Here is a 15,337-nt window from a genome sequence, read left to right as displayed (position 1 = left end):
ATATAATACAGTTTAAGATTTTTTTCCAACTGGTTCTTGCTACTATGTAAAATAAAATTGAATTTTCTAATTCGATCATGTATCCTTGACCTTGCTGAGTCCACTGATCAATGTCAGGAGTTTGCTCTATAGGATTATGAAGATGTAAGCAAGCATGCCATCAATAGATGAAGACAATTTGTGTCATCTTTCTTAGTCTCTATTCCTTCTGATTGTTTTTCTCCCTCCCTTTATACAGCTAAAGAAACAGCAGAATGAAGAATAGAATGGGAGAAAACAAAACCAAAACAGTAGTAAAAACAAAAGTAAAAGTAACCCATTTTATTATTATTATTTTTTATTTATAGATTTTTTTGTGTATTTCATACAGAACAACCCAAACAATATTATTCATCTTTATACCAACATCCCAAAAGGCACTTTCCCATAGCTCCCCGCCCACCTGCCTCCCCGGAGCCCCTATCTCTGTCATCCCTGTTACTGTCCACTGAAGAAATATTTTTAAAAGTAAATAATTAAACAACAACAGGATAATTGGCTTAAAACTGTGCAAAAGACACTTCTTTTCTTTTCTTTTTTTCTTTTTCTGGGTCTCATATGACCCAGGCTAGCCTCACACTCTCTAGGTAGCTGAGGATGACTTTGAACTCTTGATGATCCTACCTTCACCTCCAAAATGCTGAGATTACAGGTGTGAGCCATCACACCTGGTTTATGCAATGCTGGGGATAGAACCCAGCATTTTCTGTGTGCTAGGCAAACACTCTATCAATTGAACCACTTCCCCAGTCCCTGAATAGATATTTCTTAAAAGAAAAGATACAAATGACTAATGGGAAATGACAAAATGGACAGTGTACTAATCATCAGTGAAACCCAAATTAGAAACACAGTGAGACGGCATCTCACACCTGTGAAAATGGCTTTCATAAAAATCAAACTGTATTGGCAATGATGTATAGAAAATGTATACACTTTTGATGGGAACACAAGTTAGAACTGTCATGGAAACTACTTTAGAGGTTCCTCAAAAAGTTAAAAACAGAATTACCCTGTGATCCGGCACTCCAACTTGTATGAATGTCTATAAAGCAAATCAAATCTTCCTGTCTGGAAGATACCTTTCTTTCCCAGTCCTTGAAGAATTGTCTGTAGCAGCCAAGATGTTAAATCAATCTGCGTGTCCATCAACAAGATGAATGGATAAAGAAAATATGCCCTGTATAAGCAGTGGAAAACTGTTCAGCATATGATCTAGAAGACGTTACACTGAATGTAATATGAAAGATGCTGGAAGACAAAGGTGAGAAATCTCAAAGAATGAGCTCAGAAGCAGAGTGCAGTGACAGTTGTATGTGCCTGTGAGTGCTTTGGAATATGCTCCATAGCCCACATCCCATGTGATTTCATATTCATTTAAACCTTATAAATGTAATGAAATAATAAACTTTATCATAAATACTTAAATTCTACTAATCCATAAACAGTTGTAGTTAAAATGAGACACAAAATTATTGGTGCTCTCAGAATTTCTATATTGTGCTTTTGAACTAATGAGACAATGCAAAGATGACCTGAGAAAAACATTCTGTGGAAGGAAGCAGGGAGAACGTTGAGTGGTTCAACACAAGAGACTAGTAAAATATATGTCAAAAATACAGTCAATTGACAAGATATTTTTGATGAAAAATATTTTACAAACATGCATAATTATAAGCAATTATCTTATGCTAGCAGGGATTTCTCAGCCCATGAAGGAAAATAACTTCCAAATAATGCCATTTAAAATCATTACAATGCTGATTAAAAATCAACCGAAATCTTCATCTAGGAAAAGATCAGATGCTTACTTATACTCAGCAGTGAAATACACTTTCTATAAAATGAATGCTGTGGAATTCAAATTCTGAAGTATAGAACAGTAACTTTTACTTTGTAAACCAATATTCTAAGATAGCACTGAAGAGTTGAGATTTGGGCTGCATCCAATGGGCCCAGGCAAAAGACAACAAAAATGTTCAGATCTATTCTGTAGACTAGACATGCAGACCAGGTGAGCTAACAGAGCTTCTTCACACCTAATTTTGGTGTTTGAATGATGTTTGATAGTCCCATAAACATTTTTATTCAGCAAGAAGGTTTGGAAAAAAAATGCATGGTGTGGGGTGGCAGTGTAGCTCAGTTGATAGAATTCTTGCCTAGCATGTGTGAAGCCCTGGGTTGACTCCCCATCAGGGTATCAACTAGGTATAAATGGTAGATGATTGAAATCCCAGAACTCAGGAGATAGAGGCAGGAAGATCAGGAATTCAAGGTCATCCTTGGCTACAAAAGAAGTCCAAGGTCACTTAGGCAACATCATGAGACACTGTCTCAAAAAAGAAAGAAAGGAAGGAAGGGAGGGAGGGAGGGAGGGAAGAAGAGAGGAAGGAAAGAAGGAAGGAAGGAAGGAAGGAAAGAAGGGAGGGAGGGGAAGGAAGGTTGGAAGGGAGGAAAGAAGGAAGGAAGGAAGGAAGGAAGGAAGGAAGGAAAAAGAAGGAAGGAAGGAAGGAAGGAAAGAAGGGAGGGAGGGGAAGGAAGGTTGGAAGGGAGGAAAGAAGGAAGGAAGGAAGGAAGGAAGGAAGGAGGGAGGTAGGGAGGAAGGAAGGAAGGAAGGAAGGAAGAAAGGAAGGAAGGAAGGGGAAGGAAGGGAGAAAGGTTAAAAGAAAAGGAAAGGAAAAGAGGAGGGAAGAGGTAGATGGGAAGGAAGGAATAGGAAGGGGAGAAGAAAAATGGAGAAAAGAGAGGAGGAGAGGGGAAGAGAGAGGAGAGGACAAGGAGTGTATCAGCTCAGGAAAAATAACTGATATTAGACTGTCAGTTTGGGAGATACACTTAGGTCTAAATGTGGGTTGACATTTCTCCCTTGTTTGCTATGACATAATTGGTTTAAAGCTGTCCTTTTCTTTCTCAAAAATGGCAAAATTTACACAATGAACATAATCTGTTACTATGAATGCTTGGACTCATTTAATTTTTCAAACCTCAGTTCTTTGCTTTTAAAATAAAAATGGCATCTGATTTAGAGTGTGTTGAGAAGTTTAAATTAGAGATCCAGGAAAGAGTCCACTCTATCTTTGCACTGGTTACTTTTCCATCTCTGTGACCAAATTACCTGACATAGGCATCTTAAAGGAGGAAAGAGATATTTTGGCTCACGGTTTTGGAGAGCACACTCCATCAAGGCAGGGAAGGCATGGCAGAAAACCTCAGTTCATACTATGGTGGACCAGGAATCATTGAATAGGACAATAAGCCATCAGGAATAATGTACTCCTAAGGTCCAATCTTCTCTAGTAAACTAATTCCTCAGCTGGGCCTCACCTCATAAATTTCCAGAACCTCTACAATTTATGAGCCTATTGGGGATATTTTGGATCAATAATACAACTTTGTCTCATAAGTTCACTGTAAATTGTCATTACATTGATATTTCCTCATTGCATGCACCCTCTACTGTAAAGAAAGCCCTCCATTATGATTCCATTATGGCTTTTCCTCTTTATTTTTGCTTAATATTGTTCTTTGCTTAATTAAAACTCTTTTCTGTTGACCTAAAATTTTCTTTCTTTTTTCAAATTTCAACCTTGGATGTGTCATTTTTTTTTTTTTTAAATTTTATGTGTATGAGTGTGTTGCCTGCATGTGTGTAAGTTCACCCATGTTTTGCAGTGCCCTCAGAGGTCAGAAGAGGGTGTTGGATCCCCTGGAACTGGAATTACAGACAGTTGTTAGCTTCCATGTGGGTGCTGGGAATCGAATCCATGTCTTCTGCAAGAGCAATCAGCACTCTTAACTGCTGAGCCATCTCTCCAGTCCCAGATGTAACATTTCTTAGCTTGACATGCAATCTCATTCTTTCCTCTGACTATGGTTAAGAATTTCTCTTCCTTAAGGCTCACCTTTTGTAAGCATTTACAGGTAGGCACAATCTCACTTCTCCTGGTCATCCTTCCTTGTACATGGTGCCTCATGTCACTTTCTGAATGATTTAAAATATTTAGATGAAGAGATTGGGTGCATTCAGTGTGGTATGGCCATGGAGACCCCAGGAGGTAGGCTTGAAACAGTGTCCAGTCTACAAAGAAGATGGTCAACTCAGAGGAAACATTTCCTCCATGCTTCCAAGTGAAGCCAGCCATGGTTGAGCAGGACCTTTTACTTATCTTCATAAAGATAGAACTGGTAAAAGAAAAGAGCCAGGGGTTCCTCCCAAGCCCATGAGACCCCTGAGGAACAGATCCTCAAATGACCTCAACTGTAAAAATAAATTGACTTATTTGGGCCAACTGAATGGTCTTAAACACCCAAAAGGGAAGTATAACCAAAGATTAAAGTCATCAGTATATTTCTTGAACAGTTCAAGGGATTACAGTTTCCAGACATTAGGCTTAAGTTCATATAAAAAGTTATTTAGACAATTATTTCTCATTGATGATTTTGTTCTTAATCAGAAAGTGCTGCTCAGATGTAAGACTTCAAATCTTGGTCTGCAATACTGTAATGCCCACCTGTAGCTAAGGGAGACAACCTAATGTTCTAAAATGATGGATAGATTTGTTTTCTCCCCCATCTAGAAGCCTTTGAGAGGGAACTGACACTGATTCTACCCACTCCAACAGCTCTCAAAATGCCTCAAAGCAAATCCTGAATCCATCACTCTTGAGTCCAGCTTTGGCAGACAAAAGAAAAAATGAGGAGGAACCCAGTAGAAGGGTGCCTTTGGAAGCCCTTGTCAAGAAATTCCAGTGAACTCTCATATGAACATTTGAAATGTGTCCTGTTCTGAGTTTTTTCTGGTTCCCTGTCTAGAACTTGTAATGCAAATTACTCTTGCCTTTACTTCTCCTTCACATCTCCTATTCACCAGTCAAGGATTTTCTTTTCCCCGTACAGATAACAGTTATGCAATTTGGGAGTCTTTTAGATAGACCCACTGAAGGGGTACCCCAATTGCCTCATCCTGTGTCCCTGTTCGGCATGGAAGAAGTCAGAGTGTTCTGTGTCCCAATTCACTATCTGCCAGTTTGGTAACCTCTTCAGAAGATGGTGTGATAAGAATAGGAGGTAGGAATTGGCTAGGCAGTTAGGGTAAAAAGACCCCAAGTAAAATAGACAGTTTTTCCGCTATAAGTCACAATGTCCTTGGGCCTCTTAGCAACATACTCCATTCCAAAGGCCAAAAATGTCAAAAGTATTTGGAAGCTTTTATCTAATCCTTAAAAGATTTTAGGGTTACCACTTCAGAGGGGGCAATGTTAGAGTAGCAAAAAACCCATAAGAAAATAAAAGAAGAAAGAGTACATGAAGTTATCAGAAAAAAATGATGGGGAGATATGGGAGGAGTTGGAGGGGAGGGAGTGGGCATGGATTTGATCAAAACGCCTTATATGAATGCATGAAATTCTCAATAAACTATTTACAAAATTTTAGATGACAATTTTCACCTTATTTGATTAAGTGACAAGATTTTCATATTATTTGGATCAATTCCAAATTTTTGTTTCTGAGACCAAGACTCACTATGTAGCCTAAACTGACCTCAAACTCTCTGTCTTAGTTACTTATCTGTTGCTGTGATAAAACACCATGGCCAAGACAACTTATAGAAGGAAGAGCTTATTGTACTTATAGTTCCAGAGGGATAAGAGTCCATCAAAGTGGGGGAAGCATGGCAGGAACCAGCCAGAGCAGAAAGCTGAGCACTCACATCTCCAAGCAGGCACAGGAAGCTGAGAGAGCAAGCTGGAAGTGGGATAAGGATATGAACTCTCAAAGCCCACCCACAGTAATTTGATTCTTCCAGCACAGCCACACCACCTAAAGGTTCCACGATTCTCCCCAAACTGTGCCACCAACTGGGAGCCAAGTGATCTAGTATTTGGAGCCTGTGGGGGGACAATCTCATTCAAACCACCACACTATGCTCTTCCTTCAGCTTGCCAAGTGCTAGGATGACAGCCATGTGCTACCACACCTGGCTCAATTCTGGTTCTTTAATTTGTTAGCTCAAAATTATTCATTATTTAGATATACTATAATTTATTTATTTAACAAATCTTTTACCAATTGGTATTTAAATTGTTTGTAAATTATTACATTTTTATATATGTACATTCTATTATATTTCTAGAGTGATTATAATTATGGCAGTATGTATATATGTGTTTATGTACATATTATCTTTCCTTCATTGTTTAATCTAAACATGTTTCTAGTTCAAGAAATTTGAGATATTTTCACATGCTAACCAGAAATTTGTTTTTCCTTATGAAACAAAAATTTTATTACTGTTATTAGTCATAGTAGCAGCAGTAGTAGTAGTATCACCATCATCATCATCATCATTATCATCATCATCATCATCATCATCATCAGAGACATGGTCTTGCTATGTAGTCCATGTTGGCCTTAAACTCCTGATCTTCTTGCTTTAGCCCCCAAGTGCCAGGATTATATGTCATATCATACCTGGCTTATTTTGTGTGTGTGCCTATTTTGATGAGCTTGTTTCCTATTTCAAACATCTATTTTAGGGCCTTTTCCTAAAGTAAGCAATTAAAGATTTTGTCATTTTGTTGTTTTCATGTCTTCTTTGTTCATAAGTTTTAAGCTTTGGGACCTTTTTCTCAGTATTGTCTAAATTATGAAAGTTATAGCTTCTCAAATTTGTGTCTGCTTAGAAAGACCAACTACATCCCCAGGCATGTTTTCATTTAATACTTTTATGGCTTCATTGTTTAAATTTTTGATCCATCTGGAGTTTATTTTGATCTAAGTAGTGTTTTGGAGATGTGGTATTACTTTTTCCAAATGACTGCATAGTTATCACAGATTTATTGAAAACCGTCTTTATCCCCACTGGCTCAAAATGCACTTTATGGCCCTGCCCATATGTATTTGAATGTATTTCTGAACTTTTCCTCTCAGTGATTTTCTGTGCATTCTTGGACCACTGTTAAAGTAGTAAGGGGAAAGTGGACGTATGTTTTGAGCCCCTTAGACTTCCTGAGAACGTTCTAGTGGTGTTTATTTTCCAGGCTAATATAGTAGTGTGCTTTTATTTTGTAGATTTAGAGGTGTTTTCAAGTTTATTTTTTTAAGAAATGGAGGTCCTACCAAGTCTGTATTTGTGAGAATAGAATTATAATTCATCGAAGGTTTTTATTTATGCCTTCCAATAGACTGAAATTTTTCGTCTTATAACATTGCATTATATTCCTTCAAAAGTTTGTTAGTGCAATCTTTCTGTTCAGGACTATGTATTAGTTACTTTTCTATTGATGTGATGAAACACCATGTCCAAGGTAATTTACAGAAGGAACAGTTTATTGGGCTTAGAGTTCCTGAAGGATAGAAGTCCATCGTGGTGGAGAGGCATGACAGGAGAGGCGACCAGAGCAGAAAGCTGAGCACTCACATCTTCAAGTATGAGCAGGAAGCAGAGAGGGACAAAGTGAAAATGGGCAAAGCTAAAGCCCACCCCCAGTGACATGCTTCCTTCAGCAAAGCCACACCCCCTAAGCCTCCACATACAGCGCCAACAACTGACCAAGTGTTCAAAGACTTGGAGCTTCTGGGGGACACTTACTCAAACCACCACAGACTAATATTGAGATATTTTCTTCCATATTTATGAGAATGCATATATATTTATTAAACATCATGTCTTTATTGGTAACACATTGTTAGCTCATTCCTTTTTACATATGGATACAATATATGAAAACAATATTTCATTAAAAAATATTTTCCATTTGTTTCTGAGATTAAATATATAATTGTCAATAGTACTGCTTATTTGGGGTCACATCCAAACAGTGCCAAGTTAATAAAATGTTTTGGTCCTTTCTTTCCTCATTTGTAAAATGCTAAGAATTATCCCATAAAGTAATGTCAAAATCTAGTTATTAATAAGTATAAAAATCAATTAGCACCAAATATTGTGTCCCATATCTCTAATCCCAGAAATCAAGAGGCCGACTGAAGCAGCAGGATTGCTGTGAGTTTGAAGCCAGGCTGGCCTGCATGGTGAGTTCCAAGCTGGCCTGGGCTATACTCTGTCTCAAAAAATTAAACAAGGTTGGGTTTTGTGGTCCATGCCTTTAATCCTAGCACTCAAGAGTCAAAGGCAGGCAGATCTCTGTGAAATAGGGTCAGCCTGGTTTGCAGAGTGAGTTCCAAGTCAGCTGGAGTTATAGGGAGACCCTATCTCAAAAAAGTAAAACAAAACAAAACAAAGCAAAACAAACAGAAAAAACAAAATAAAACAAAAAATCAACAAAATTTGTAGAACATAAGTATTAAAAATGTTAAGCACTGTTTTGTTTATCCTCCAAATTAATTGTCTTTTGTTGTAGCAACTAATGTTAATGGTTTGTAGCTCTCAGTGTTGATATGTGGAATAGTTTGCATATAATATACATATTATAAACCAGCAAGAACTTATACATTTTAGATTTTACAAAGATACAATATTATACAATTTCATTATTTTAAATAATGACAGCCAAATATTTGGAAACTAGATGCACTTAGGTTTATGTCTTATAAAACAGAAGTGATAGTATGAATTCAAAGGAGAATGATGACACTAGAAAGCCGTGTTTCATGCCTGATTCTTCCTGTGGTGGAACTATTCATCATGCTGTTTAAGTTGTCTTTACACATTTATACACACTCTTTCTTTCCTTATAGCAAAGGTTGGTGCATGCTTGATGCTCTCATTTGTGTTATCAATTTGTAATATGGACAGAACCTTCTGTTATGCATTGCCCAAAGTAGCTTTCAATAAACTTATTTTGTATGTAGGCACAAAGAAATAACAGACATTCTGAAGAAACATAGCAAACTAAATAGTGGGATCAGAGCACATGTTTTTGCCTGGTTCTGCAGGCCTCAGGCATTTGTGGTACTACTCCACACTTACAAGCAAGAGACAGTATCCTACTGAATTTCTTCCTGATACGTGTAACTTTTTTTTTTTTTTTTGAGACAGGGTCTCCCTGTAGTCCCAGCTGACCTGAACTCACTATGTAGACCAGGCTGGCCTTGAACTCACAAGGATCTGCCTGCTTCTGCCTCCCAAGTGCTGAGATTAAAAGGACAAGTAACATTCTTTAATATGAAAACGAGGAGCCACTACATTACCCCCAAAACACTGAGGAGAAGTTTGTTAAATGCTCCATCATCAAGAAGCGGTTTTTCCCCTAATATATGTGTTAAATCTTACTCTAATCAGCTATGCTATTTTTTTCTTTCATTCACAGTGGAAATTGTAGATGTCGTGTTTTTCCTGTAAAACCCAATTTATTTGGTTCAGCTAAATACAGAGTTTTATTTATGTATGCCAGTCTGTGATTTATTTCATTGCTTTTTTTTTTTTTTATTGGCCAACTCACTGCAAACACTTTTTCAAACAAGATGGTATTACCCTTTCTGACCACAGTGCCACGTTAGCAGTTATCAATAATACCTGGTCATTTCTGCCTGTGAATTTATTACATTTGATAAATAAATGCAGCCCCACATATGAAAACACTAAAATGAGTAGTTTCAGGATTAGCCCTTTGATAATCATCTACAGCAGAGTTTGGAGCTGCCGTAATATTTCAGAGAATTGGCCCTCTTCCAGTTGATGTGGATACTGGGACTCGAGTTAATTGCCTATGCATCTCAAACAACAGAGCAGGTGCTAGCATAAAGCACATACCCTGAATTTTCTTTGTTATTTATAGTCAGAGTTCTTCTACACTAAACCCTTGAGCTGGCTTTTTAGAGCCCACTGTATAACAAATTCATTCACTTTCATGTCAACAAGCTTTGGCTTGATAAATTAAAACAGAAAAATGCTGGCTAGAGCTCCACAACCCTGCATGATTCATTTTGCTGCAAGTTCCTGGCGGTAGCCCAAGAATGACCTGCAAGCTTCCTAGCATCCTTATCATTTTCCCATCTGGAAAGGGTTGAACCTTACTGTTCGCTGGGGAGTTAAAGGCCTGCACAGGCTGCATTCAAAGGCCATTAACAACCATAACTCTAAAAAGCACAGCCCTCTTCCAGGCAAGGTTAACAGTAGTCCATAGCTAAGGAGGTCAACCTTTTACTGTTATTTAAATAAATACAGAGCAAATTATATGAATTCTTTAACTGCATGGGCCTTCATGCTTATTTGAAAGTTATGTTTTTAGGTATTCTGGTTTTCCTTAAGAGGTAGTTTTGAAGAGCCTGGTATAATTTTAAGAACCTCATGCATCAGTTGTCCATTTACTTTAACAGAGAAAAATGATCAAGCATGGTAGCACATACCTTTAATGCCAACAGTCGGAAGGCAAGTGCATCTCTGTGAGATCCAGGCCATCTTGGTCTACATAGGGAGTTCCAGGCCAGGTGGGGCTAGAGGGAGACCTTGTAAGCAAACAAACAAACAAAAATCACTCATGGGCTACACTTTCTTTATACAACTGGGTTTCTTTTAAGAGGTCATAGGTAAGATGATTACTTCATTATCTTTACAATTAGCTGTAAAAATACAGATGTCATTAAGGATAAGAACACAATTTTGGAAAAAGAGTCTGAAAATCTGTATAAAGTCTACTTAGTAAAGTTTTAAGACTACATATGAATTAATTGTAAATTGAGTTTAAAACCTTCATGACTGATCACTATTACTCAATGAATTTTTAAAGCAATAATTCTTTTTTTCTGAGATAGGGTCTCATGTAACCACAGGTGGCCTCAAACTCCTGTGTATCTGAGGCTAGACTTGAACTTTTTCTCTTCTTTTGCCTCCATTTCTGAAATGCTGGGATTACAAGCTTGTACTATGATGCCCAACTAATGCAGTTAGTTCTAAAGAATTACATGTAGAAAATGAAAACTCCCTTGTGATTAGGTATCTAAGCAATTTAAGGCTTTTAATGCTGAGAATGTATGCCATTGCATCTTTTCCTCAGGCTTAATTTTTGATTTTTAGTTCTTGAGGCTATCCATTAGTCAAAAGAGGTACAAACAAAGGAGGAGAAGGTTGGAAGGAGGAGGAGGAGGGGGGGAGGAGGAGGAAAGAGGAGGAAAAGGAGGAGGAAGACAGGAGGATGAGGGGGAGGGAGAGGACGAGGAGGATGACGAGGATGAGGAGGACGATGAGGACAAGGACGAGGAGGAGGACAAGAAGGAGGACGAAGACGAGGACAAGGAGGAGGACGAGGAGGATGAGGAGGAGGACGAGGAGGAGGAGGAGGACAAGGAGGAGGACGAGGAGGACAGGTGGAGGAGGAGGAGGAGGAGGAATAGTTTTTTCTAGGGCAAGTGTTAAACAACTGAGAGCCTCTAAGAGTTGCTATAGGCCATTGCAAATAGGCCTCTGAAACAGCAGAAGCAAGTGAAGACTGGCTTAAAAATGCTCTAATTACCATAAGGGAAGCTCAGTTCAATTTTGTCAGGTAATCCACTTTTTTAAAGAAAGTCAAAAAGTCTAATTATTGTATGAAATATGACTAATTTTACATGGTATTGACTATTTTAGAAAGCCAAAATTCCTGATCAAGCACTTTCATTCAGTGGGCTATTAAGAGGGGTGGAGAATGAGCTGTTCTGCCTGGCCTATGTCAGCCATCTTACCTGTACCTTAACACCTGATTCTGTATCACTTATATCCTCTATAACAATGCATTTTTTACCTTTCTCTGAGAACTAACTATAAAAATTTAATGGGCATATTTGGAGAATTATAGCAAACATGTACATTGGGTTTATTGCCTGTTCCAAGCTCTTTTTCATTACTAACTCATTGAAGCCTAACCTATAGCCCTACAGCATCTGAAGTGTGTGTGTGTGTGTGTGTGTGTGTGTGTGTGTGTTTATACTGGACTCCTGTTTCAGTTGAGAAAAGTAATGAAGACAGAAGTTAATCGTTTGTCCATAGTCACCCACCAAAGAGCTCAGAGGAACCAGGCAGGATTGCTGCAAAATCTAGGACTTTAACTAGATGAGTTACCTACCAAAGTATGTCTCTTTTTCACTCTAGATTTGTTTAAGTTATAAACCAAATTTAACGGCTAATAGACGAATACTCCTTGAAGTTGACAAGTCAGAAAAAAAATAGCATCACAAATTCTTTCCACCTTTGCTTCTCCCTTCCTCCCCCATTCCCCCTTTGTCCCGCTCCATCTCTTTAAGCGCCTCCTTAGCCATGAGGCATAGCCACTGTGCAGGAGCACGCAGTGCCATGACAAGGAAAATTTTTGCTGTAGGAAATAATGCAGTGTCTTTGGTACTGTTGGAAACTCTTGGTCTCCAAGGAGGTGTTAAATTGACAGAGAATATTAGGATCTTCCCCATCATAAGCAAAGAAGAATAAGCTATTAGAGCTAAGCAGAGAAAACATTTGGAAAACTCCGAAGTTAAGAGAAGGTCTATTTTAGATTGGCCTATTTCATCTTAGTTAGGTTTAATATTTTCTGCTTTTGAATGCTTCACTTGTAGCACAATAAGTCTTTAGACTTAACAAAAAGTTTGTTGGAATAACCCTTTATTGGGTAACCCCATTTGCCAGTCTCTGCACCCACTTTTCAGGTTTGTTGCTGATCCTTCTATGATGCTGTTATCCATCTTTCTGACGAGGAAGACCAGACTTGGTCCCATGACCGGCACTAAAGACCACAGAACAAATAGGGAGCAGAGTCAGAACTTGTAAGACCTTGTGAAATTCCCCCTTCCACAGAATTTGCACGGTCTGCTCCACCTTTGTTTCCGTACAATGCAGCCAGCATATGAGGTCTAAAGCACTCTCTCCGTTCCCCTCCTTTGCCTATAGCTGCTTGATCTGTGCATTTGTGTTAAAACCCTAAGCTTTCTAAGTGATAGGATTGCTTTTCAAAAATCAAACAGGCATTTTTCTCCTTTTTATCTTTGGTTTTGACAAAGCATAAGAACAACAGTCATCAGGTCCTTACAGTAGAATATATTTTTTATTTAACAAGCTGTGAAACAGTTTTTATAGTGGAAAGGGATAGTAGACTAAACCAGATAAGCTTAAGGTGTCAATTTCTCTCTCACTTCCTGTACAGAATGGTAATGGAAAAGTTTCCAGAACACAGAGGCACACAGATTCTGCCTTTGTCTGACATTCACCACCACCCAGAACAAAAGTATTTTTCTTATAAATGATAGAAGACATGTTTCAGAAGAATGCACAACAAATTTCACCGAACTAAGTCACTTGCTGGATAACAAGCTTTTCATAGTCTTGTATTGAGGTAAATTCAACAAAGTAAATATAAATTAGATTTACTTTATGGCTATAAGATGCCATTTTATACAATGTCTTTTTAATGATTTTTCTGAGTGTGTCAGTCCACTTGCAAAGCTTGAGGGTCAGAGTTTTCTGCAAAGAATTGGTCCAGCCCCCTAGAGAAATTCCCTGACTGCACGTCATTGAAAATCTATTAGAGCTGCTGCACAGCCAAACATTGGAGGCATGTATCGATCAGTGCTGGAAATGTAAGAGAGGGGCCTCAGGGCCTCGGGGCCAGCCCTTCTTTCACTTTGAGGCAGCCCAAAGTACTAAAGGGATTTTTTTAAAAAGGAAAAAGAAAACATTGAGGTTCAACTTAAAATAAAATTTCAAGTCTTTCTTCATAGCTCTTACCTCATCTGTCAGCATCAAGCAGAACATCAGAACCATCACATCTGCACAGCTTTGGAGAGGCAAGGTGCAGGCTCCCAGGGCAAATGGCATGTCTTAACTCATTAAGTGGCTGATCTGCCTGGCAATTATTGTGAGTCAGTTTTGTTATGAGGGAATATGAACTACTCTGCCTCTCTAGCCCTTGAAGATTCAGGCCCTCAAATGAGAGAAAAAGGAAGACTCTGAGTTCATCTTCTTTAAAAAACCAGAGTCATTGACATTGACTATCTGCTCATCAATGAGACTCGTAATCCTTAAAGCATTCAGCCATCTTTTAAGGAGAATTTCACTTAGGAGGAGCCAGGCATGCCAGAGACTGTGTGTTGCAGCCCTCAGGATCCTAGGAAGAAATAGATGACATACTCAAGTCGGGGTAACTGAGGGGAACTGAATAAAGAAACTATAAAGGTACATGTAGAGAGCAGGGACACATGCCTTTAATCCCAGCACTCAGCACTCGGGGGTGGGGGGGGCAGAGGCAGACGGATCTCTGTGAGTTCAAGGCCAGCCTGGTCTACATAGTGAGTTCCAGGTCAGCTGGGGGTAAAAGGGGGGCCCCCCTCCCAAAAAAAAAAAAAAAAAAAAAAAAAAAAAAAGGTACCTGTACAGTTGTTTTAGTCAAACTGACAAGGCAAGCGGCAATACGGGACCAGCCACACAGTATTACCCTTAGACAACTCCAACCATAAAGCATTGTGGAGGGGACTCAGAGAAGAAACAGGCTCCTTAACAAGAGCTATGGCCATCACTGGACTGATGTGGTTTACTTATACGAGACCCCAGCGAAAGAAATTGAGAAACAAATACTTTGATCACACTTGCCTGTCTTTACATCCCTCTGTTGTCTTCTACCTGCCAAGTCAGACATGAAGGTAAGGCTGCACATTGATCTAGTTGGTGAATGGCAGATACCTAGAGCAGAGACAGAAATTTCATGTATCTGGAGAAGATGGAGAAAGTCACTCATTCCTTACCACATGCTAACAAGAAAGACATTAACATCCGCCATTTCTGGCTAAAGAAACAAGTTTAGAAGGTCTGGGGAATTTTTACAAGAACATGAATTATTTGCTTTACATATTCAAATACGGGTTCTTTTTATTTTTATCATCACCAAAAAAATAGAAGTCTTTCCATTATCTTCCCATTACTATCTACTATTGTATTGGCATTGCTATATACTAGAAACTCCACCGGGTGATTAGAAAAACACAGCTGGTCAATATCCTCCTAAAAGCAGCACCACCTCGTTTAGAGATTTTGATGTACTCCCTTGACATCCTGGAGGAACTTCTCTCTACCTCTTGCATGGTGTCCTGGTCTTCACTGTAGTTCTCGATCCCTGGTAATGGCTCAGTAAATGGTATTTGAATTACCAATGGAAACCAGGGCTTCTGTAAGGCCTCTGTAACAGGAAGCACTGAATTTGCTTGGAGCACACTGAGTAATGGATGTTTCTGATTTTCTAGCATTTCTTAGGCTGGAAGTCCAGGGAAGGCTGTATTGCCTGATTCTGTTTCCCTTGTTGTCTCAACAGATATAAGTCCTGCCATTCTTCAAACAGCATGCTGACTTTGAGTCAGGTTTTGCTTTGCTATTTTGTAGGGTTTT

This window comes from Nannospalax galili, unplaced genomic scaffold (assembly GCF_000622305.1).
Source record: "Nannospalax galili isolate Female #2095 unplaced genomic scaffold, S.galili_v1.0 scaffold38, whole genome shotgun sequence".
In the NCBI taxonomy this organism is placed as follows: Eukaryota; Metazoa; Chordata; class Mammalia; order Rodentia; family Spalacidae; genus Nannospalax; species Nannospalax galili.
The sequence above is the reverse complement of the archived record's forward strand: the minus strand, read 5'-3'. Positions refer to the sequence as shown.